Raw genomic sequence first — 23849 nt, forward strand, 5'->3', positions numbered from 1 at the left:
CAATTTTTCCATTGCCATGGTTACTGCAGCAGCAGCATGAGGTTTCCCACCTTGACATAAGCCGGGGCAAATGAGGACACATTCCAGGAGATGGGATCACTGGCCGTGTTGGTGAACTCCAACAAACTCTCTGGAAGACATACATGTACTCTGATGAAACACCATGCTGACTACAAAGAAATCCATAAAGTAAATATACATTAAATGTCTGACTTTCCATGATAAAGAACAAAGAATGACAAAGAAACAGTTTGGGCATAGAGAATTGAAAATTAAAGCAGAAGTGAAATGAGGTGTGATGCTGCATTCAATATTTCTTCACATAACAGTAATATGCATCTGTGATAGTCTGTACTTTCCAGTCGAAAGCACATTTCCACATGGCTAAGCTAATCAGAGACAGTATATTGACTTCGAACTGATCAAGCAGTATACCCTTAACGCAAACACCAAGCTGGGGAACAACAAGTACCATTGGTACTGGGAGAGAGCTCAAGTTTTACACTGCTTTTAGCAATGCAGTGGAAGCTGTCCAAATCGGACTCAACTGGGACCAACTTTTGTGTCCGAATTACAAGGAGTCTGCATTGGACGGGTGAGAGTCAAGAGTTAGCCCCCTTGACCAGCAGATACGCATGCACGGTACTTTTACCATGGTGTAACGTTTTTTCTGGGCAATAGCGCAATAGATGATCATGGAGATTATTGTGTATCAGTAGATTATCAAAACTGTAATTCCGTCAATAAATATCACCTCATCTTTTATAAATAATTTACTCTTAGAATGCTCTCTTGTCCGGTGGTTTCCAATGCAACACTCATTTCTTGTCCGTAAACACGAGCACTAGAAGTGACGTACCATGTTTTTGTGTTACTCGCTATTTCACAGGGTAACGCCCTTGTATGGAAGCGCAACTGATTCAATTTTCTCCACAGAAATCAACAAATACAACGTATCCTTGGTTCAGGCATTTTGTCACTGATGAGAAATTACTGGAGTATCGTCTTTTTATAACAAAATCGCATACCATCAAAATGACACTGACTGAGTCGTGTCAGCTTGCTGAACTTCTTTGATAATTCCTTTTCTTAATTGGTTATCATCACACCTGATAATCCGTTTGAAGTCGGTAATCAGCTAACCACAAAGCACTTCCGCCTCAGGCAATCCCGCTAGTCCGAGCTAATTAGCGATGTTTTCATAGTAAATTACCTTGAAAGGGTGGAGGATTTCAGTCCGAAATCCGAGTTACATGAAGTCCGAATTAATTAGCCTATATGTAATGATAACATTGTTAACTTCTGACGGGATGATCAACTCGGTCCGAATTATATATAGAAAACCAAGTTACTTAGGATCCGAATAAGACAGCTTCCACTGTATTACAGCAATATCATGACAGGGAAATTGAACCTCGGCTTTCACTAGGCCTCCCCACAGACACTTTTAGGGACCAAACTAATTAGCAAATGCTTTATCACAGAGTTAACTTTTAAACTAACGTAAACCTGTTCTTATGACTTAAAACCTCTACATCGTCTTGATAGTGCCACAGAGATGAACCAGGAGCTACACAGCTACTTGTTTGGGTTCTTACCACAGTGCTCCCCTATCCTTGTGTTCAGGAACTTGATCTGGGTATTGGCCAGCTTCACATCCTTGCTGAGGTCAAGGGACATGTCAGGGAGGTTGATTGAATGCGCAGCTGACTGGTTGGTCAGAGGGACGAGGGACGTGCTGGACAGTGATACATCACTACAGCGGTCTTGCATTACATCCGCACGTATCTGCAGCTTCAGTATCTGAAGAGGTAGTGATATAGTTCAGGTCAATATCATTCATGTTGGAATCTATTTCAAATGTCGTGGAAGACCTCATTTAACAGGCTGGCAGAGTTTAAAAATCCCCCAAGCAGTCAAAGGGAGATCACTCTGTGCATGATCAATAATTACAAATGTGAAAGAATTTGTATCAACCAGTTTGGTTGTTTCTTCAGCACGAGCAGGTGAGTAGTTGTTCTAGCCACTTTCAGTATGTACCCATTTAGGGAACTGAGAGTAGGCCTGACCAACAGATACTTTTAACGACTAGGTTACCCATACTCCTAATGATTCCAAGACCAAATAATCACTGCAATGATTACCTGTGGGTGAAGATATGGACAACATACTGAGTTGGTGAGAAGTGATGAGCGAGTGAGCGAGCGATTAATCGTCAGTCACATAAGCGACATTTCAGCCACATCGTTATAGTTTATTTTGAATAAATCTGTCGAAGAAGGACTGTAAAATAACTAGAAGTTCAGAGATCAAGGATGGCAACAGGTGAAAGTGACTTCAGCTGAAAATCGGCTGTCAGTCTGGGGGCTGCAAGCCCCCATCCAGGTCTAGGATCGATCAACTTGCATTTAAATCTGAATATTTCCATGAATTCACGGAAAATTGCCATCCCTGAGAGATAGAGAATTATAACTAGATTGGAGAGACCAGCAACTTAAGGTAGATCACTATACTTTGAACTGTGGGAACTTACAGTACTTTTGCTTACTGAATGGACCCAAAATGGAGTTAGATCAATCCTTCAGATGTTGGTGATTTTTGCACAAATCAGCCATAGATCATAAGAAAATATTTACAGGATTAAAATAACATGTTTTGAAATGCACAATAACTAAAATCACAAGATGTCAATCAATGATATTCAGCTGAGTGACAACATCTCACCTTGTATTGGTTATCACAGTTGACCTGAATGGTTCCACTCCAGGGCAGCAGGTCCTGCCTGTCATGCAGACACGAGAGTGGACTCACACGCAGCTCGGAGGTACTCCTATATGTACAAACATATATCAATGAAGTGTAGTTAAGGGGTCATTGCTAAAGGTTAAGCGCAGTAAAATTCCAGATACACGACAGTAGTTTGTGAAGAATTGATAATAAAGCATAGGACCTTACAGATGACAACTTCTTATTTATAGCATAGACTGACGTTTCAGTGTAGATTCTTTCCATGTTATAAAGCTGCAATAAGAACATACTTTCAAACATCACTAATAAATAAACCAGAAGCTGTTATCCATAAAGTTATACTGATTCCTGATTGTCGATAAATGTTTTTGAAAACAAATGGAGTCTGGACCAGAGAACCCAATGACTGATATTATGAGCATCGGGCCATAAAAATGGAATTCAATGACATGCATCAACCACGTATAACAAGCATATGGCATATACTGCACAAGAAATACTGTCCTCTGTGCAATGTAGTCTGGATCCATAGATCTCTACACTCATTGTTTTAACTGTCTCAAATACAAATTCTGAAATCATTGTGACAAATGAAGTATGACTCATGAGTCATAGATGATGCAATCATATAAATATTCCTATTAACTTCAGATTTTCATTGATCCAAAAGAGATATATGCTCATTCTCTCCATGTGAGAGAAAGGGCATACATTCACCTGGGGTTCACTGTTCCCTGTTTGGGAGAGACATGCACACAGTGGCCTGGCCAGCAGAGGTCGAAGCTGGAAGGAAACAGTAAGTTGGTAGTAACATTGTATTCCACATTCTTATCACAGAACGTCTCTTCTAGGTGGGAGCATGGTCTGATGTGATACAGCTTTTATAACTTTTGAGAAAAATCTAGTAATTGTGATTGCGAACTAGAGTATTAACAACTGAAGCCTGAGGACAATTTGTATGGATATATGTCCTCATTCTTCACCTCCTCAACTTCTAGAATGCCAAGCAAAGAAGTAATAACAACCGAGCCTGGGATTCAACCTGTGGATGATGGCTGCTTTAAAAACACACCTTGGAATAGTGAAATTCAGCATTTTAGGCTGCTTTTCAACTTACTGTGCCGTTACATTAGACTGAGTACCTTAAATAGCTACAGTGACATTACTGTAAAGTCACTTCATATGCATTTTGGCCCAAACATCTCTTCAGATGTACCAAACTGAAGCTACATCTAAGCAATAAAGAGTTTCTGCCAACACTCATTCCAACATATGGAGAGTACACGCCAAGATCACAGGTCTTCCAATACTTACTTCATCTTCCTTCTGGCAAAGTTAAGAATCTGGAAGGAACGAGACGGAATTTCCTCACCACCTGCAACACAGAAATATTTCATCTCAGAGTCTCTACATTTTGTAATAAAAGACTATTATCCAAAACACTAACTGAAGAGAACTGTTGCAACCGTACGGATGTTAATAGAGTGAGCACAGCTACAGCATAGGACATGGATTATGTAACAGGTATGGTATTCAAAGGAATTCTCTTGTAACAAACATGGTTGAACTCAGATCAGATTTCCATTACAACATTTTAGAAACACAATTGCTGGTATCAGATTCACTGAATTTCTAAATAAAGAATTTCTAAGTAAATAAATGAATAAACCAAATACAGTTTCAAAGCCTAAATATACAGAGAAACGTTTGTGAAGGGGCTTGTGAAGGACCTGATTATAAAAAGTTGTTAAAAATATCGTAATAATTTACAAAAGAATTAGAACTTGTAAACAAAATATTTAAAACATACAAAGAAAATTACAGTGGTTTGCCTCCTGCCTAAAGCTGACTCAGTCTGACGACTAAACTTACGTGGAGGCAGGGTAAGGATCAGCTGATCGGGCTGCAGTTCCCAGTCCTCATCCTTCTCAGTGGACACAGGCTGTGTCTGACTGTGGTAAATCTTACTCACACCATACTTGGAGCCGTAGTCCCTGTATCAGTGTAACAACAGATGAGTAACAGTCAATAATACCTGTATATTTACAGGTGTGAGTTGAAGTTAGGGTCATATTGTCGCATACACAATATTTATTATGAAAATAAAATGGCACCATGACAATCTGAAGATATACTGACATACTTTAAAAAAGCACGACACACAATATGTCTAAATTAAACTGCCACAAGTTCTGTAAATAAGCAGTCTGGACCAGACAATCAAGTGATTGTGTACACTGTACCCATCTATTAAATAGCAAACATGACAGCCCCCACAAAAAGTCACCAATTCAATTTTCCAAGCCTTGTACAAGTGGACTCTTTGTGAGACTGGGGCTAATATCCGAGCTGACTCACTCACCTGCTGGGTTCAGTGTTTGGGGATTTGTCAGAGTTTGCCATGTCCCCTGTGACTTTCTGCAACCTGGGGTGGGAGGTGGGGTATATGTCCAGACTGGAATAGGTGCGGTGTTGGGGTGGGGTCTGCATTGGCAGGGAGTCATACACGCTGGGCTCTCCTATCAGTGCTAGTGTTGTCTTGGAGATGGCGCTGTAGAACAACTGCAGGTCGTTGGCACTGTCAGCCATACCCTTAGCTGGAAGGGAGAAGATGGTTTTGTACACTTAACTAAAGACAGTATTAAAATGTATAAGAACATCCACTGTATTAGACTGATATGGATGCACATACAGATGGACATGAAAGCATAAAAGAGGAAGTGACTGGGCTTAAGTTGATTTAAGTTACATCAAACAGTTTGAGCTACATGTTGTGCTGTTGCTAAACATCACACTCAGCAATATTCCAGCCATATGGTGGCTGTCTGTAAATAACTGAGTCTGACACTGACAATCCAGTGATCAACAGCATGAGCACTGACTTATGCAACTGTGAAAAAATGACAACCAAGAGAACAAGCATGACCACCCAATCCTTTTCAGTCACCTCTCACAACAAGCATGGATTGCTGAAGGCCAATTCTAACATGGACCTTCACATGTCATGTGTGCAAGGAAAGATGAAAGTGATGGAATCTTGGTGAAATCCATGAGAACTGGACCAGAAAAGCAATCAGAAATTTGAAAAGCAGAGTCACCTTTCCTTCGTTACATGAACACAATCTGCACAAGTATTTTCTGAACACATAGCTTTACATAACTTCATCGGCTTCACTGTCAGTCAAAGGTGGGGAAAATAATTCAGCTGATGGTCCTGTGTTATGGAGCAGTGTGTGAAATTACTTTTTGCTAGCCAGTCAGGTAAGCTATTCTCAAAAAATAATTCACAAGCTCAAAATTTGAATGAAGGTTCATCATCAAGCTGCTAATATACTTAACATTATTTTTAGGCCTAAATCATGCATGACCTAAAAGTGTGTTACAACTTAACAAGTTGGAGAGAGTGATAATTTTACAAAATTACTCATAAAAATTCACTAGCCAGTCAGGCTAGTTATCACTCATACAAGCTCTGTACCTTCACCAAGTACCGCAGCAATCTCCTCATCAGTGTATCTGACATCAAAGTTGATGTCCTTCATCCCTAGGTTCTCCACAGACTTCAGAGGCTTTGACAAGCGTTCACGTCGAATACCCCTGCAACAAGTACCCAAACATATGAGGATCAATGTCTAAAACTGTGTTTCAAGGAACGCAAGAGATGTGAAACTGACGGTGGGCCCTGTTTTAGTAGCAGGGGGGTGACCAGTTTCGTTCTAAGTGAACTCATCAGACCATTCTGCATTAGCTGTGCAGCCCTTTATATACCCTGTATGTGTGGCTGTTGTGTGATGTCACAGTGGACAAGTGTTGATGACTGATGTTATGACGTCAGTAACCATTGTGTGTGTTTGGCAGTGGTTCAACCGCCAGCGGGATTGTGCTGGTGCCACTGGCAAGGATCCAAGTTGATTTGGTAGTCCTGTGTTTTTGCCGACGGGGTTATGCCGGTGAGGCTATGGAATGCCGGGTGGCTTGACTATGATTTTAAAGGCATATGTGAATATGCTTGATGATATTCGGCACATGTATTTATACTGTTATAAAGATTGGCCAATGTGTACACCGATAATGGATGTATGTTGTGTATTGCTATTATGGTATTGTAATAAAGTATTACAGTGATAAATTGTTTCGTTTTTTTGTGGAAAGGAAACAAGAATGGTGGCCTATTGGTTTGATAGGCTCGGGGGCCCCTCCTTAAGGTATAAGGAGAGGACGAAATCAAACAAATAAGGTTGAAAATTGACAGAGTTTAATCATGTAAGATGACTTATGTTTCCATAAGTCAGAGTGGTATACACACTGTGGACTAGAAATGTCTGGTCCGGGCAGAGTGGACAGCTTAAAATAATTGGTAATCATTGTTACCAATGCCACAGTTTATTTTGCCAGCTTGTCTTGTTACGCTGGCAGCTTGGATGTGAGTTTTTGGCACTTGGGGCTAGTGATAGGTACTCCCTCCCTTTGGTTGTAGGGTGGCATCCTTCCTGTGTGGGCAACTCCACAGATCCTCCCGGCATTGCGGTCGGTATACTGGCCGTGGCTCTGTTACGAGATCCTCCATGAGCTTTGGATCATCCCAGTTCATGAAAGGCGGTATGGGTATGAGTCTGTAGTAGATGGTGTCAAATGGCCTGTGTTGCAAGTGATGATTAGGTATAAAGTGGATCACTTTAGATTCCGCTATGATGGGTATACTGCTAAAGGCGGCTGGCTGCGCAGTGGCCGGGGACCCTTCCACTGGAGTAATTCCCCTGTTGCGTTGATTTGGCATAACAGTGGTTGTGATCTTGATTTGATCCACAAAGTTCCTGGGATTCTCTGACGTGTATTGTTCAAGGTTTTGGCGAAAATGTTTTAGCCAATCATCTTTTCTTTTGTAGACTTTGCTACAGATGAGACATTCATATCGGCTGTTGCCATGTTTGGTCCTCAGCTGCCGTGTCAGGCTGTCTTTTCTGGAAAATGTTCCTTGACACAGATGACTGGTGAAGGTAGACATTGTAAAATTGCTTCCGATTATCAGTGGAAACGTTAGAGTCGGCAGATGACATCATGGAGTTGCGTCATAGAGGGGCCGCATCATAATGACTGTGGGTGCCGTGTGTGTCTACTACATAGTGGCTTAGGTATCAGAGCAGATACATAGATAAATAGGACTAGGGGGATACCTTAGCCGACTATCTTGTCATTGAGGCCTTGAGGGGCGAACGTGTGGAGTCTGAATATCCACCTCAGTTCAAGTGATCTCCTCTGGTGCTAACAAGCTCAGGGTCCTCTCTGAGTTGTGCGATGATCTCATAGGTGAGATCTGATTTGCCATGTTTTTCTGAGTTGAAGTGGATTGCAACAGGTTTATCTCTGTTGTGTGTGATGTCAGTATAGTGTTCATTCAACCTTGTTTTGAAACATCTTTTGGTTTCCCCTACACATTGTTTTTTTTTGCATTTTTTGCAGGTAAGTAGATAGACCACATTTTTGTTGGTGCACCTGTACCGTCGTTTACGGTATTTGACACCAGACACTGTGCTGTATAAAGTGTCTGAACGATTCATTACGATGCAGATTTTGCAGCTGTGTTTGTTGCATGGGTTGTCAAGGAATGTGACTACCTGGCCACTGACTTGTGGCATGTTCTTGGGGTATTCTAGTGAGGCACGTACTAGATAATCCTTCAGGGTTTTCTTCCTCCTGTAGGCCATAATGTGGGGTGAGTTTAACACTTTTTGGCATATTTCTGATCCGGATAGCAGATGCCATCGCTTCCAGATAATGGCATTGAGCTCTATGTTCATTGGATTGAAATCACAAACAAAGACCATAGCTTTTTGCTTGGTCTTAGACGGTCTTGTAGGGGTTGTCAGGAGGGTCTTCCTGTCCTTGCTGTCAAACCATGTTGATTGTGATAAGCAGACACAGAAAACTGAACATCTGGTTTATTGACACCTATATGTCTCCCTGCCTGCCTATCTGCTAATGACAACATGTAACGTACAACTTTAATTACTTTAATTTTATTAATTTGCAATTTGAAATAAACATCTATCGGGCTTACAAGCCATAAACAAAGAGCTGGCTAAGCGTATCAGCAAATGAACCAGTAGCCAATGACAACACTCTCTAAAACCTGAGTGTATACCCACCAGCCCTGACTGGGTTCAGTATCGCGACTGATTCGTTTCGAGGGAGGTAAACCCAAGTACAAAATTTTGCACTTTTGATTTGCAACTATACACTTACAGTTTTGCTTATTTGTTTTTCACAGTCACCAATGCATTTTATACATCATGAACAAGTGATAACTGTGTTGCATGTGACTTTCTAAATGTCAGTGAATGAGTGAGACTGATTTCATGCTGCTTCCAGCACTGTTTCAGCAATATCACAGGGTGTGACACCAGAAAAGGGCTTCACACATTAATCTCATGTTGGGAATCATACCTTGATCTTCAGCATGATGAGTGGAAGTTTTAACCATTAAGTACTTTCACACATAAATCACATTAGTACAGCAACAGTGTGTTTTTAGAACATACCCATGTACTCATGTTAAGCTCATATTTCAGTTCAATCACTGTACCAATGTGTTTAAATATGGTAAATCATGTAAACAAACCCCCAAAGGCTTCCTTCCAGTTTCCTGTGACTATAATGCAAGCATACCTTCTGTACTTTTGTCTGCTGACCTCATCTCCATGGTAGAAAGCAACAGCTCCCACTATTTCCTTGTGCTGGGCACAGATTGCAGCCTCACGGTTTGATGGGCTGAATGCAATCACGACGGTCTAGAGAACAGAAAACAATGTAATGGACACCACAGTCAGAATGAAATGTGAAAAATCTTTGATTACCTGAGGCATCATATCTCCACTATAACATAAATATCCTGCACTATTTGATGTCAAATCTTTATTGTGGAAGAGATGGACCAGTATTATAATTTGAGAACTGTGCCACGTAACTGCCAAACATAATGTGCTTGAGTAAGTTTAGTTTTTAAACTACTTTTAGCAATATTTAAGCAATATCACAGCGCGGATGACACAGCAAATGACATTAGCATGCTCCCTGCGATTTACCAGTGATTTTAGAGATGAAATCTAATGGAGTGATCAGAAAAACATGAGATCTGAAACTGTCATGAGTATACGCCATACAAATGGCAGAGACAAGCCACCTAGATATGGTTTGCTTGTTCACCGGCAGACCAGCTCTCCCCGCGCCATAACAAGAAAACAACTGGGTATCTTTTCGGATATCAGCAGTTCATTTGATATAAGCCCTAAGGGTCTTACGGACATCTAAGACGTGAGCACGTCGAAGAGAGGTACCAGGCGAGGGAAGCTGCATGAGCTTAGGGAGCTCGATAGGCGCTGTAACATGAAAAGCGCCTGCGATCTTAGGACACTAAGAGTCCGTCAGTCTAATACTGACCCTGTTTTTGTGAAAGACGGTCAAGGCAGGATCCGCTGACATTCCATGAATGTCACCTACCTGCCTGCCGGACGTTACCGCCACAAGAAAGGCAGCCTTCCACGTTAACAGCTGGAGAGAAAGAGACGATCGCTTGTGAAAAAGAGGACCGGACAACCAGTCAGTTGTGTGGAGCTAGAACACGTCGAGAGAGCGCGTCTGCTCGAACATTGTCCACCCCCGGGAGATACACGGGACACACCCGAACATTGAACCGGTCGCACCACTGTAGAAAGTGCCACGCCTCTTCTAGGAGGGACGGAGAAACCGTACCGCCCTGTTTCAGGATATAGGTCATGGCCGTCTGGTTGTCCATCTCTAGACGCACCACACAGCCTCGAATCGTCTCCCGAAAGTGTTGGAACACTTGCCGGACAGTTCTCAATTCGAGCACATTGATGTGCAGGTGCGTTTTGTGCTGTAACCAGAGACCCGAAACTGAATGAGCGCCCAGTACGCCATCCCACCCTGTGAGGGAAGCGTCCGTCTGAATCGAGAGAGTTGGTGAGGGAGTGTCCAGGGGTAACCCCCTGGATAGATTCCCTACCACTGTCCACCACCGTAACCGGAGTGAGAAGAATCATCTCGCAACTCCGGCCATGGGACCACATCCGCGCCAAGTACTGAATGGGTCGCATCCTCAACCGCGCCCTCCAAACAACGTCCACCATCACTTCCATGTTGCCTAGCAACTGGAGCCAGACCCGAGCCGAAGTAGAGGGGGACTCGAGGAATTGCAGAACAATTCTCTGAACTTTGGAGATCCGATCCGGCGACAGGGAGACGTGGCCTCTCGCTGTGTCGAACCGTGCGCCTAAGAAAATCAGATCCTGTGTAGGAACTAGGTCTGACTTCTTGAGGTTGATAATCCAGCCCAACCTGGTGAGAATACACATTATGGCAAATGTTGCGTCTCGACTCAAGTGAACGGCAAGTGCTGGTATAAGCCAATCGTCCAGGTACAGGTGACAACACCTGCCCTGTGACCTGGCCACTTGCGCTGGGATTAACATAAGCTTGGTGAATACCCTCGGAGCCGTAGCGATGCAGAAGGGAAGCACCCGAAACTGATAGCATACCCCGTCGAAGGAAAACTGCAGGAACTTCCTGAACTCGGGATGCATCGGGACATGCAGGTACGCATCCTTGAGATCGATGGACGTAAGCCAGTCGCCTCTTTCTACAGATGAGATCACTGACCGTAGTGTCTCCATCTTGAATGACGGTACCTGCTGCATAGTGTTCAAACGTTTTAGATTGAGAATCGGCCTGAACCCTTCATCCTTTTTGGTGACCAGGAAATAAGTGGAGTAAAATCCCTCTTGTTCCTGACCCCCCGGAACCACCTCGATGGCCGCCTTGTCCAGTAAAGACTGGACCTCGGCGCGGAGAACCTCGGCTTTCTCCGGAACTACCAGCACAGGAGTGCGCCGGATTCCGGAAAAGGGAGGCGGGTCTCTCTTCCACTGCGGTAAGTGGCTGTCCCTGAGTGTGGATAGGACCCAGGGGTTGGAGGTTACTTTTTCCCAGTCCGACAGGAAGGTTTGGCAAGAGGCAATGAATACCCGACGTCTGCAGTGCTCCGACTGCTTGATTCGGGTTCACTTGCAAGGGCTCCGGAAGATGACTTACTGGAAAACCGGGGCCGACTTCCCCTTCCTCGGAAAAGGCTGCTGGGGCGTCGCAGCCTTGGCTTTGCCACCTACCCTTACCCCTACCCTTCCGCGCCTGCAAGGGCTGTGCCCACTTAGCAGAGTCCTTGGCCGGAGCCGAAGGATAAGTGGAGGTAAGCGCCGGGGGCCGTGCACGAGAAATATGAGGCTGTTCTAACAAGGGCTTAGACTCCTTGAAGGTAGACACAGCCTCCGCGGCCTCCCAGACCACCGATGCCGCTCCCGGGAAGAGAGTAGATCCCATCCGGAAGGGCAGTGACAGAAGCGCTTGTTGAGTGGCCGGCGAATACCGTGCCATGGACAGCCACAGCCTACGGAGGCCCATAACTGCCGACATCATCTGTCACGCCGAGGACCTGATTGAGTCCTGTGCCAGATGTGACTGCACCTTCGTAAGCTGCTGTGCGAGTGTAGGGGAGGCACACTCCTCCTCGACACCGCCGCCGTCCACAAGCTGACTCTGCAATACCGAAGTATATGCGGCGTGTATTGTGACTTTAAGCCATTGAGCTGCATTACGGTGATGCTCCTCAAACGACCTATAATCCGATTTGAGGGCAGTAACGTTGGAAGTAAATGGAGGCAGGCGCCGCCCTTGTTTAGCCAAAGCTAAAGAGCTGCCCGAGGAACCCCCCAGGGCGACCGATGCATAGATACAGTCATCGACCACTGGAGGGTTATACAGGCTAAGATCACCCATGAGGTAACACCGGTCTAGCTCCGGTAAATAGAAGCGTGACCGCGCACCTGTTAAAAGAGGGTTAATAACCTCTGACAAAATAGACGGGAGGATGCGCAACCGAGAATCCACCACCTTGACTGGGGCAAAAGCCTCACCCGGTAGACGGAATTCCTCGGGGTCAGGTGTCGCCGAAGCAACCACGATCTCCATCAGGACGGAAGCTATACGTTCCCACACCTGCCTCAGCGAAGTGCCGAGTGAAAAAGAAGACTCGCTTGGCCCACCCCCTCCTCCATGATCTCCTCGGCGCGATCCCCCATGAGTGACACCTCAGATCTGTCATCTAAGGATAGCTCTGGGGGATCGGTCGAGGGAACATCCGAAAGAGAGAGAGGCCCGAGCAGAGCCGAGCGGCCCGACGCCATAGACCCGACGCCCGAAACTGAGTCTGGGTGGCAGATCACCTGCAACGCTCCCAACGTAGCTATGGTCACATGACCGACATTGGCAACCTCGGAGTGGCTGGCAACCGACACTGAAGTCGATTCCTGCGCACCCCGTAGGGAAGTCCCCACACCTACGCCAGAGGCGTCGCTGGGGAGTCCCATGGAAGCTGAATTCGGACACACACCCGACTCCGGACGGACGGCGAACATCGCGTCCGAAATCAAGGTATTTAGCTACGCCATCTGCTGCTGTAACGAAGATGAAGGGTAAATCGAATGTTAACGGTTGCGAGGGTTCAGTAGGAGGTGCTGCAGAGGTAGAAGCCACCGCTGGAGGGAGGGGCTGAAGTACCCTTCCCTGGTTTAACAGTATTCCCCCCACCCCCCCCACCCCCAACTGAAGCCGAAAAGGCACCTTTCTTTTGGTCTTTTTTTTTATTATGGCGGCTCCTGAGCCCAAATATCCCAATCAGAGCTCCAGTCTTAGTGCCGACAATATCAGGCCAGTGTATGTGGTTCAGAGTGAGTGAGTTTAGTTTTATGCCACACTCAGCAATATTCCAGATATATGGCGGCCTATTTCAGAGACAAGTTTCATTTATTACCTTTAGGTAAATAGGAGTACCGTTACAAAAATATATCACCTATAAGCCTGTGCAATATAACCAGTTTACAGGCATTTACTCATTCAGTCATGAAACTGATACACATTGTGATACGCTCATCGAAAACCAGCATTTTGACATGCCTTAGGAAGACTTTGTAATGCTTAGAAATGTTGGGATATTTTTCATGTGTTTGTTTTCATGCTGATACACAGTATGACCCTGCTTACCTTCTGTTGGCCTGGAGTGAGGACAAACTCGTTAGGGTCAATAGCCACCCTTCCAGGGGCAAGGTTCTTAGAGCAGTGGAGATCTGAAAGCCAGATAACACCATGAGAGAGTCCCAATTAAATGTCCTTAATCACTGTCTCTTTATTCAACTAAATCTTGCTATATTTATACTAAGATACTTCACCAAGATCTTGCAGTCTCATAATTAATTATCAACCAGACTGATCAGGGTACTGATGTGATGCCATTGTTACTGGCCCAATTATATGATCTATCAATAGATCATAATATTTTGTGATGTGTGGACAGAGTGTTCAAATAGTGGGATTAAATGAAACAATGCTAAAAACACCATCCCTACTACATGCATCACATTACATTTCACTTTACACTGAAAACACATCATGACATCCATTAACAACACATTATTAAATCAAAGAGGGACAACATTACAGCTCCACTTGAAACTTGCAATATCTACCTTCGTAAGGTGTTGCTCGGACAAATGCTGAGCGTTGTCCGGAGTTTCTGACTACCACCCTGCTGAGACAGTTGTTGCCAACAGAGATGCGGCCAATAGTAGCAAAGTACTTGTCTGTCCCGGACTGGCCAACGCCCTCGAGGGTGATGGAGCTCAGTCCTCCGTAGCCAGAGAGAGGTATCTACACAGCAAAGCATGGACTGATCAGATGCAACACACTACATCTTGTGTGCATAAACATTGACAACAAACTGAAAACCAAACATGTTAGGGGCAAAAATTTGTATAAGATTCTCCTCAGAACTTGGTATAACTTGGACTCAATTTCTCTTCATTTAAAAAATACAACAGAGCTGACTGCTTCACTATCTGAAGATAACTGGGAACTGGGAAAAGCCATATTAATTTCAATTGAAGGACTGAGATAATGCACAATCTTTTGTTCCTTGCAGCAGAGATTAATAACCACATATCTGTTGTTCAGTGTGCTGGACAAAACAAAGGCACTCAACGATACATTTATGAGTATGACCTAAATACATGTATATAAGATATAAGAAACGCTTCTACCACTTTGACCGTTGGAAAAACTACACAATTTAGAATCTGTTGGCTTCTATAAAGTACCCTGCATATCACAACCTGGTGATTTTTTAATTTGTACAAACCTGTAGAGGTTATGAATTCTTTGAAGAAAATCCTCCTTGGGGCACGTAAGTATTTAAATGTCCATTCTAAATGCTACCACAGTTGGAACTATATTTTTCAATAAAATATTAACAAAACAAAAATCTCATTTTTGTCATGTGAGACAAACCCTACAGGGCCCCACCGGGTCCCCTAAGAGTAGGTAACTCTAGCTGTCATTCTCGTACCTCTCTTTTCATGCTGAAAGTATTAGACAGAATAGCGAGAGGCGGGTGGCCATACCCCAAGGACTTTCTTCAAAGAATTCATAAGCTCAACGTCTTCTATTATTCCCGCCTGTTTGAAGGTGCAACTATATTATCCGATCAGAGACTCGCTCTAATATTTGGTGCAGGTCTGTAGCCTGAGATTTGTTTACTTCAGGGCATTTGTTTAAATTGTGCAGTTTTTCAACAATCAAGGTGTTTGTCAGACCGAGAACGGGATGACGCAAGCCAGCCTGCTATTTTGTTTCGATTTACTGTCACACCTTTCTTCTATTCTATATATTTAGCTCATACTCATGATCATATGAGAGTCAAGCGCCCATGGGACAAACCACCCAGAAAGTTAATAACTGTCAAAGTAACACATTCATCAATGAAAGGAGTCCATGAACATTTCAGAATCAACATTAAAACATAATGAGTGTGAACAAGACAGACCAGTGATTGCATTACCCCATGCTGTTTTATTTACACTGATATGCAATAACCAATTCAAAGTTTATGGATCCTCATTTTCGGGTTAACATAAAGATATTGCTGTGAGTCCCTGGATTTCCCTGAGCTCATATTGAACTTGTGCAAAAACTTACAGAAAATTTAGTCCCCAAATCGTATGGTTTGATGACGAGTTTTCCAGTGTTTGGAGCCACAGAGTCTGGGGCATACAGCATGTAGATGGGGAACTTCTCCTGCGGCTGGATGATGATGTCACGACGCCGGATCTTCTCATCCGTTCGACTCAGTGAACTCTGCAGCTGGATTAAAAGATTGGGTGTGAGTGTGGTTTTCCAGCCCACTCTGAAAACTATCTCAGTTTTACCACAGTATCTGTTTCACACATAAGAATGCAGAAACATGTCTCAGATATTTACCACCTAAGTGCAAAACACCAACATGTTTAAGGTACTAACAAAATCAACAATTCATGACTGATCACTGACAAATAAACATTAGCCACTGTGTCTCCTGGCAAAAACTAAGAATGTCAGGAGACCTTTGTTTCTTGCGCCTAATTTGTCACCATGTGACACTTGTTTCAAAATACCACTGATGTATCTACGAGATAACACATATTGCAAAGTGGAAAATTTGACCAGGATTGACACAACAAACATACTTGTGTGAGGCCGTCAAATTGTTCATGCTGAAGTATTCTAACTAAACGACAGCATCAGCTGATAACATGTTATATTTTGATGAAGAGGATGTCATACCTGGAAGCAATTGGTGTCGGATCGGATGTCAACACTGAGCTTCAGTGACTGCGGGGCATTGTTGAGGATGGTGACCTTCTGTTGCCTAGACACAACAAAGATGACTTGATAATATCAGCAGTACAGTGGACTTAACAGACAAACTTGACATAAAAAAGTCAATATATCAACAGATTTTCAGATTTGTTTGAACGAATGATCTCTCGAACATACAAGTCCAGTTCCAGTTAACTTTCACTTCAAAATTGCTCAGATGAATAACAAGTGCTTAATTTTTACTCTGCTCTTAAAAAAACATCAAGAGATCTGAAAGGAAAGACTCTGCTTGTTCGGAGTGAGTTTTATGCCACTTTTAGCCATAATCGGGCAATACCACTGTGAGGAATCGAACCAGGTCTTCAGCATGACAAGCCAACGCTTTAAACCACTAAGCTACCCCCCTGCCAGTCTGGAATTATGAGGAGTCAATGGCCTTACCATACACACTAATAGTTAGGGCACCGAGCAAGTAGGTATCCTGTCACATGCTCACAATCCTCCATCACAATGAAGACCTTACCAAAGGTTGCTCCCATGTTAAGAAACAAGTCCACATATCCACTCACTTTGCCCTGCCGATGGCCACACCTCCAAATGCCAGGTAGGACTTATCACTGAGCAGGAAGGGTCCGTGAGGAGTGGGCTGGACCTCCCCTTTCAGCACCAACTCATACATTGTACCGTCTTGAAGCAGGTACATCACAAAGATTCTGCAAAAGAAAACATGTTGTTTTCACACATTTTAGATATAGAGGAAAGGTGTTATTGAGCGATCATTCAGTTTAAAATGAATCACCCCGATCTGCATTATTTCAGCTATATGACAGCAATTCCTGCATGTATCAATTCCATCCATGACTGGTATCATGAACATCAAGCTATACAGTTAGAATAAAATGTCATGCCTGAACCAAATCAGCATGCCTAACCACCTGATAACATAAGTTACCTCTATCAACAATTTGGTGAAGATAACTTTTGAAATTGCTTCTATTCTGAAAGTGTAATTGAAAGAATTCTGGACAGTTTTATCTAATTATCTGAAATATTGCCAAGTTGACAACAAATTTCAACTCACTCAATCTGGAGAGTTTTGCAAATTGACTAGATATCACTAATCGGGTAAATGATTTGGCACACAACTAAGACAGACAGGATCACAATCGACTTAAATATTCTGTCATGACTTCATTTTCCTTTGGACAAGTTTCAAAATACAACATCGATCTGACAATATGAGCCAGCTGGGTTTAGGTTTCAAAGTCCCAGGCCACATATGTCTGACAAGGAAACAAACAGCTTAACTGAATAAGTGAAGGAAACCACTGAAACTAACAGCATTTTCTCACCAATATGACCTTAAAAAGATGTAGTGATACACACCAAATGCCATGAGACTTAACAACTTCAGTTGGGATGCTGTAAGCCTCAAGTTTAGAACAAGAATCAATTTCCTCTACATACGTGTCATATTTCTTCACATCCTTGTCCTGTCTTGGGTGGAAGGAGACAGTGACCGAGGAGTAGCTGCCTGGGCCAATGAGGAGCTTCTCTGGGGTGATGCGGAACACGTCCGAGAACTGCGGCACAGACAGCTGCACTTCCATTTTGATGTTTCCCGAGTTCTTCAGCTTGATGGTCTCCTGAGCACTCTTCCCAGCCTGACACTTCAGGTGGATCGTCTATAACAATCAGTTAGGGGTTTGGCAAACCATCTCTATCCTCTATTCATACTTGTTTACTTTGAACCTTGACATCCAGTAAGTTTTTTGAAGTCGATTTGGTATAATAACTTAACGAAAATGTCTAAACTGTTTACTGTTTCATTAATTCATTCTCGTACATTCATTCATTCATGTACCTCCATGTTCCTGGGTGTATGCAGACGGAGCACCCCAATGGTTGCTTGCAGTCTGATGGAGGCCACAGGGGGCAGGCTTGGGACGGGTGTGTCCACCTCGATATCAATACGTGCCTCTATCTCATCTGGGGGATACTGTGCCAGCACTGAAGAAGAGATGGAACTACTTCAAACTGGAATCAAGACAGTGTTCTGTATCAAAGAGATTCAGCAAAACTTTTTCAGTCTAAGGGATTCAGAGCCCCCAACCTAAAGCATTCAGCAGAATCATTCAAATGATTCAGAAGAAACTCCTCAATCAAGGCAACTCATCAAAACCTCTATCCAAGGGATTCAGAAACCCCTACATCTAAAGCATTCAGAACCCCATCAATCTAACGAGTAAGCATAGTTTTGTAAATCTATTGTATTCAGCAGAACTTCTTTGTTCCAAGGAACATCTTCAAGCTGAAGGATTCAGAAGAACCTCCTCAATCTATGGTATTCTGCAGCATCAGTTATCCCAATAAACATTAAACACATTCATGGACAGTTTCACTTCAGCTTTAAGGAGGGCTTGACTCAAAGTCAATGAAAGCTGTCAATTCCCAAATGACTTTAGGTTAAACAAGTTGGGCCCTTCAAAGGCATTTAGAAGTTGGTGTGCTAATACAAGACAAATCTTATGGATAACAAGTTCTAGCTATTTTCACCCTTTGTCGGGTGGGCAAGAACTAGCCCAGAAACGTGAGAAATAAATCAAGAAGTTGTTATGCACATGATTTATCGTGTAGTAAACAAGGTGGGGATGAGAATATCCCAACTTTGGACAGTACTGAAATGGTGACAATGAACAACCTGAGTGAGATTGCTTTTCTGGTGGTCTGCAGTATATCTTGATGTCCTCAGAAGACATAGAAGAGCCATTCTCACTATAGCCTTTGAGTGAGATGTTCACAACGCCTTTCCCTAGTGCTGGGGATGGGGGTCTGTTGCTCTTTGAGATGAGAGAGACATCCCCCATTTGAGACTTGTCAAACATGAAGCAGTGCCAGGACTTGCTCTGGAAGTAACACATTACATCAGTGAGTGACAGAGTAAATGTGGATTTAAGCCTATTTGGCAATATTCAAGTGACATCACTTGTTACTCATTGATGATGATTCTACAACAGGCAAGGAGTATTGAGAATCTTCTCACATTTAGTTTTGTCTTATGCTGCTATTAACAGTATTCCAGCAATATTACAGACATCAGAAAGTGTACCCATGTGGGAAATCAAACCCAGGTCTTTGGCATAATAAGACACACTTAAACCACTAGGCCACCCATATCACATTAGACCAATCACTGCTAGTCAAAGTTGCTTTAACCAGGGGTTAATCTAGACCCACTGAGAAGTTGAAATTTTCATCTCAATCTGAAACAAATGTCAGTAAAAAATTGGAATTAAATTATGATTACAACTCAAAAGGACCACTAACTTTAGTTTTACATATTTTGAATAGGATGTACAGCAAGTGGCCTGGACATAAGGAAAACTTTGTTAGATCAGTTTGGAATAAGTGTGTTAGTCATAAACATTATTTGCTGGAACAGTTTCCCAGTTCATGTTAATACTGCATTATTCAATATTGATGGAATGGAACAGATCCAACACTCACTGCAGTGATGGCCAGTCTTAGGGGCACCATAGACTTGCCGACATTACGCAGAGTCAGTGACGAGGCCTTGCTCTTCCCCCATGTCATCACGCCAAAGTGGATGGCACCGTCTTCCTCAGTAACAACCTGGATCATCGGCCGCTCGGAGATGGCCTGCAGTGTGACGGTTGCTGGGAGACCATCAGGGATCATGTTGCCATCTCGCAAAAACGGTTGAGAGAAAACTTCTACCTGAGCTACATAGGCTCCAGGGGACTTTGGCAAGAACATCACCTACAGTCAAATCATGGATAATTACAGTATTTGAAATACCTGCCTGCCCAACTGCCTGGGACTGCGTATTTTCAACATAGACTGATTCTAAACTCACTTGCTTGACGACTGGATTACAATTTAGACATGAATATGAAGATATTTTGTAGACAGGTAAGTTTTGGTCAGGGCTGGCAAGTTCTACATCTGGCTGAATTGTTTCTGAATTTCATGCCCCTGTAATTACCATCACTATTCCTTGTTCTGTTGGTCCTATTGATGTATAAATCATAGCTCACTGTCCACCATTTCAACTGATATACACATTGACATTTGGACTAATTGTGGAGACAATTTCACCACAGCAGGTATATTTATTAACTGCACTATGTATGAAAAAAAATCCAAACAAATCAACTTTCTTTGTCTGTATGCTGTTCTGTATACAGTTCTGAAGCAAACAGTCAGGATAAAATGACACTAACAACAAAGCCATACAATCAGACTGATCCATTTAGCCTTATGATAAAGCTGAATCCCATACAGATTTCTTTAGTATTTATTATCAGACAGTGAAATAATGTATCTGATGATTTACTGAGTGGCTTTTACTGTTTATTTAATCTTTTTTAATAAATTGAAGCTTGAGGTAATATGCTATAGACCTATGGTAAGTTAAGTAAAAAATTAGCAGTTTTCCCTGATCGGTGCAGCCTAAGCTAAAATAGTACATTTGAAGGACAAGATACATAAAAAGAAACTAAAATTGAAAGCAACTGAACTGTATATGAACAGTATCATCATATAAATGCTTCATAAAATTTGAAACCTCCAACAACAAAATTCAGAAATACATGCACAGATTACAATATTTAGAATACCAACAAAAACATACTGGAATGTTTTCTGTCGAGTCAGGTTCAATGGTGAGCTTGTTTTTCATCTTGAAAGGACAGTGAGTCTCAGGGTCAACTCCTCGGCCATTCAAGCTGAGCTCCTTCACAAAGATAACACATTGGAGCCAACGAGGGGTAGGGTTTTTCAGGGGCAAGGTTGTCTCCACGGAGATGCCAACACAACAGGGATCAGGGAATGTCACTATGCTTGGTGTCTCTATGCATGTTTTGGACATGCGAGGGGTCATCATAGTGCATTGTAAAGAACCATCTGTGAAGAGAGATCATAGCGATGACATTCTGGCCAATGAAACAACAAAACATAATTACTTAATTTGTACCAGCTCTTACAATCTTGGAAATTATGCACAACTTTTTCAATGGCACAGAGTGTAACCTAATCATAAACAAACAGTCTAACAGATATTTCAGAAGCAGCAGTCTTCCTGTGTTCAATCATTTGGAACTACTTTCTATGAAGATTTAGTAACTTGAACATATTAATTATTCCAGTAACTTTCCAATGAATAAAGATAAAAATGTTCAAATGGATTATTGACATTTTTCAGATAGATTGTTTGGTACCAAGGACAGATTCATAGAACTGTAGTGCACAGAGGTCTTTACTCTAGTTTCCATGACTATAGCACAGCAAACTGCCATTTGCAATGAAAGTCCACTTGCCTGTAGATGAGATGGCGTTCCTGTTGGCTGGGGTCACAGTGGTATTTGTCTCCAGATAAACTGGCATATTGTCATGGAAGGGTGTGCTGTGATAGACCGGCATCTGGTTGAAGAAACTTGGCACCTCAGACCCATACACATGACTCATGGTGGACAAGTTCTGAGGTTCCAGCTCCAGAAAACTACGAGCAGCAGTGTCGTCTGTCATGAAGCTGATGTCATCCAGATGTGGAATCTCAACCTGGTTCTCCTTGCCAAGATGCTTCTGTGCAAAGTCTGTCTTCATCAAAGACTGCCCTGTGAGAAGTGTAGGCTTCTTGCTTGGCACCTTCTCTGGTGGCGGCATGGATGGTTTGAAACCAGAGTGAGACACTTCACTGAAGGGAGCTTGTCTTTCACTATTGTTCCCTTGCAGTCTTTGCATATGGCCTACTGTCATTTGATGATTTGAAAGACCTTTATCTAACACATCTGCATGAAATGAAGACACTTTTGAGACCATTTGATTAGACATGTAACTTCTGTCGCAAGTCATCTTAGCACCAACATTATCTGAATATTTTGAAAGATCGTTATTTGAGTATGAGCTGCTGCCAGTCTTAGGTACTTTCCGGGTCACTTCCTGGTCTCTGATCACATTAAACCCTCGAGATTCAGCCAGCTGAATATCCGATGTCCCTACCATCTCATCCCTAGAGAGTTTCTTGTCAGCACTGAGGTAGTTGGAAACAGCACTATAGTCTGTACCATCTGGCACATGATGAACATTTGAAACATTGAAACCCGAGTCCGTCCTATTACCACTGTAAGGCACATTAGGTGTGAAAGTAGCAGCTTTTGGGCCAGCACGGTATTCATTCTTATCATAATTAGAAACACAGTTGCCAGATGGCTGAGACAAATTACCATTCATGTCATTTTGTCCAGCGTTTATACCAACATGATCTTGATGAATTTGAGCCGGAAAGGCATTTGCGTGTCGATGATCATAACACGGAGTATTTTCTTTCCTAAAATGAGATTCAGTTTTCTGAAGGACTGGTGGGGTCATTGGGCATGTGGTGATCATTTGCTTTGACCTCTGCTGCCCAGGGCCCCCTGTTCCTTTATCCATGGTCTGATTACCACTGTCTCTGGCCTTCTTCCTCTCGTCCATGATAGCACTTCTTAACCCAGCAATGTCAACATCAACATCTAAATTCTCACAGTTTTCATTCTGTCGTAGTTTCGACAGATCAGACATATTTTCCTTTTCGCCTTTTTTAGACTCACCATTGAAAGAAGTCAGCAAATTCTGTTGGGCATTTCCTTTTTTCTGAGATTTCAAATGTTCTTCCAAAAAGTCACCTCCCAAGCTCGGACGGGGTGAAGCCCACTCATTCTGAAAACTGTCATTATTTTCATCTATTTCATTAGTGGAATTATTTAACTTTTTCTCTGGTGTAACTTTCTTTGCCGTATCAACTTTCTCATTACCCTGCTTTACAGACACTGTTTTCATTGGCTCCTGCTTGCCCACAGATGTGTTATTTGTTCGAACACCTGCCGACATCATCTTTTGTAAATCTTTAGCGCTTTTGATTGTCAAATCAGTGTTCACTTGGACTGGTTTCTCCAACACAGAGCTAGATCTGCACTTTCTCATTCCTACTGACTCAGCCTTTTTAACCTGTAAGACACTCTTGTCTCTTGGGAATTCATCTGCTTTTGGATCTGCACTCTCAGACTTGGGCCTTCTCACCGTGTCTGATCTCCTCCGAACAACTTTTTCATTGGTTGGCTTGTCTTCTTTTTCTGCACTCTGTCGATCTTTCCATGCTTTCTCGTACATAGATGCCAAAGAACCCTTGCGTATAGGGAGGCGGGAACCCTTCAATGGCTTTCTTGGAGGACTAGTCTTATCAAATGATTTGGATTCAGACCTGTTTGTTGGAAATGAAGATTCCTGCAAATGAGATTGACAGACATATTAACAGAGTACTGTCTAAGTGATCATTATAAATT

General features: G+C 42.8%; 1 pseudogene; it reads right to left on the reverse strand.

The window, feature by feature from the left end:
- Nucleotides 1-23849, reverse strand: part of LOC137258870 (centrosomal protein of 192 kDa-like) — a 44692-nt pseudogene that overhangs the window by 5072 nt on the left and 15771 nt on the right.

This window comes from Haliotis asinina, chromosome 12 (genome assembly GCF_037392515.1).
Source record: "Haliotis asinina isolate JCU_RB_2024 chromosome 12, JCU_Hal_asi_v2, whole genome shotgun sequence".
Classification (NCBI taxonomy): Eukaryota; Metazoa; Mollusca; class Gastropoda; order Lepetellida; family Haliotidae; genus Haliotis; species Haliotis asinina.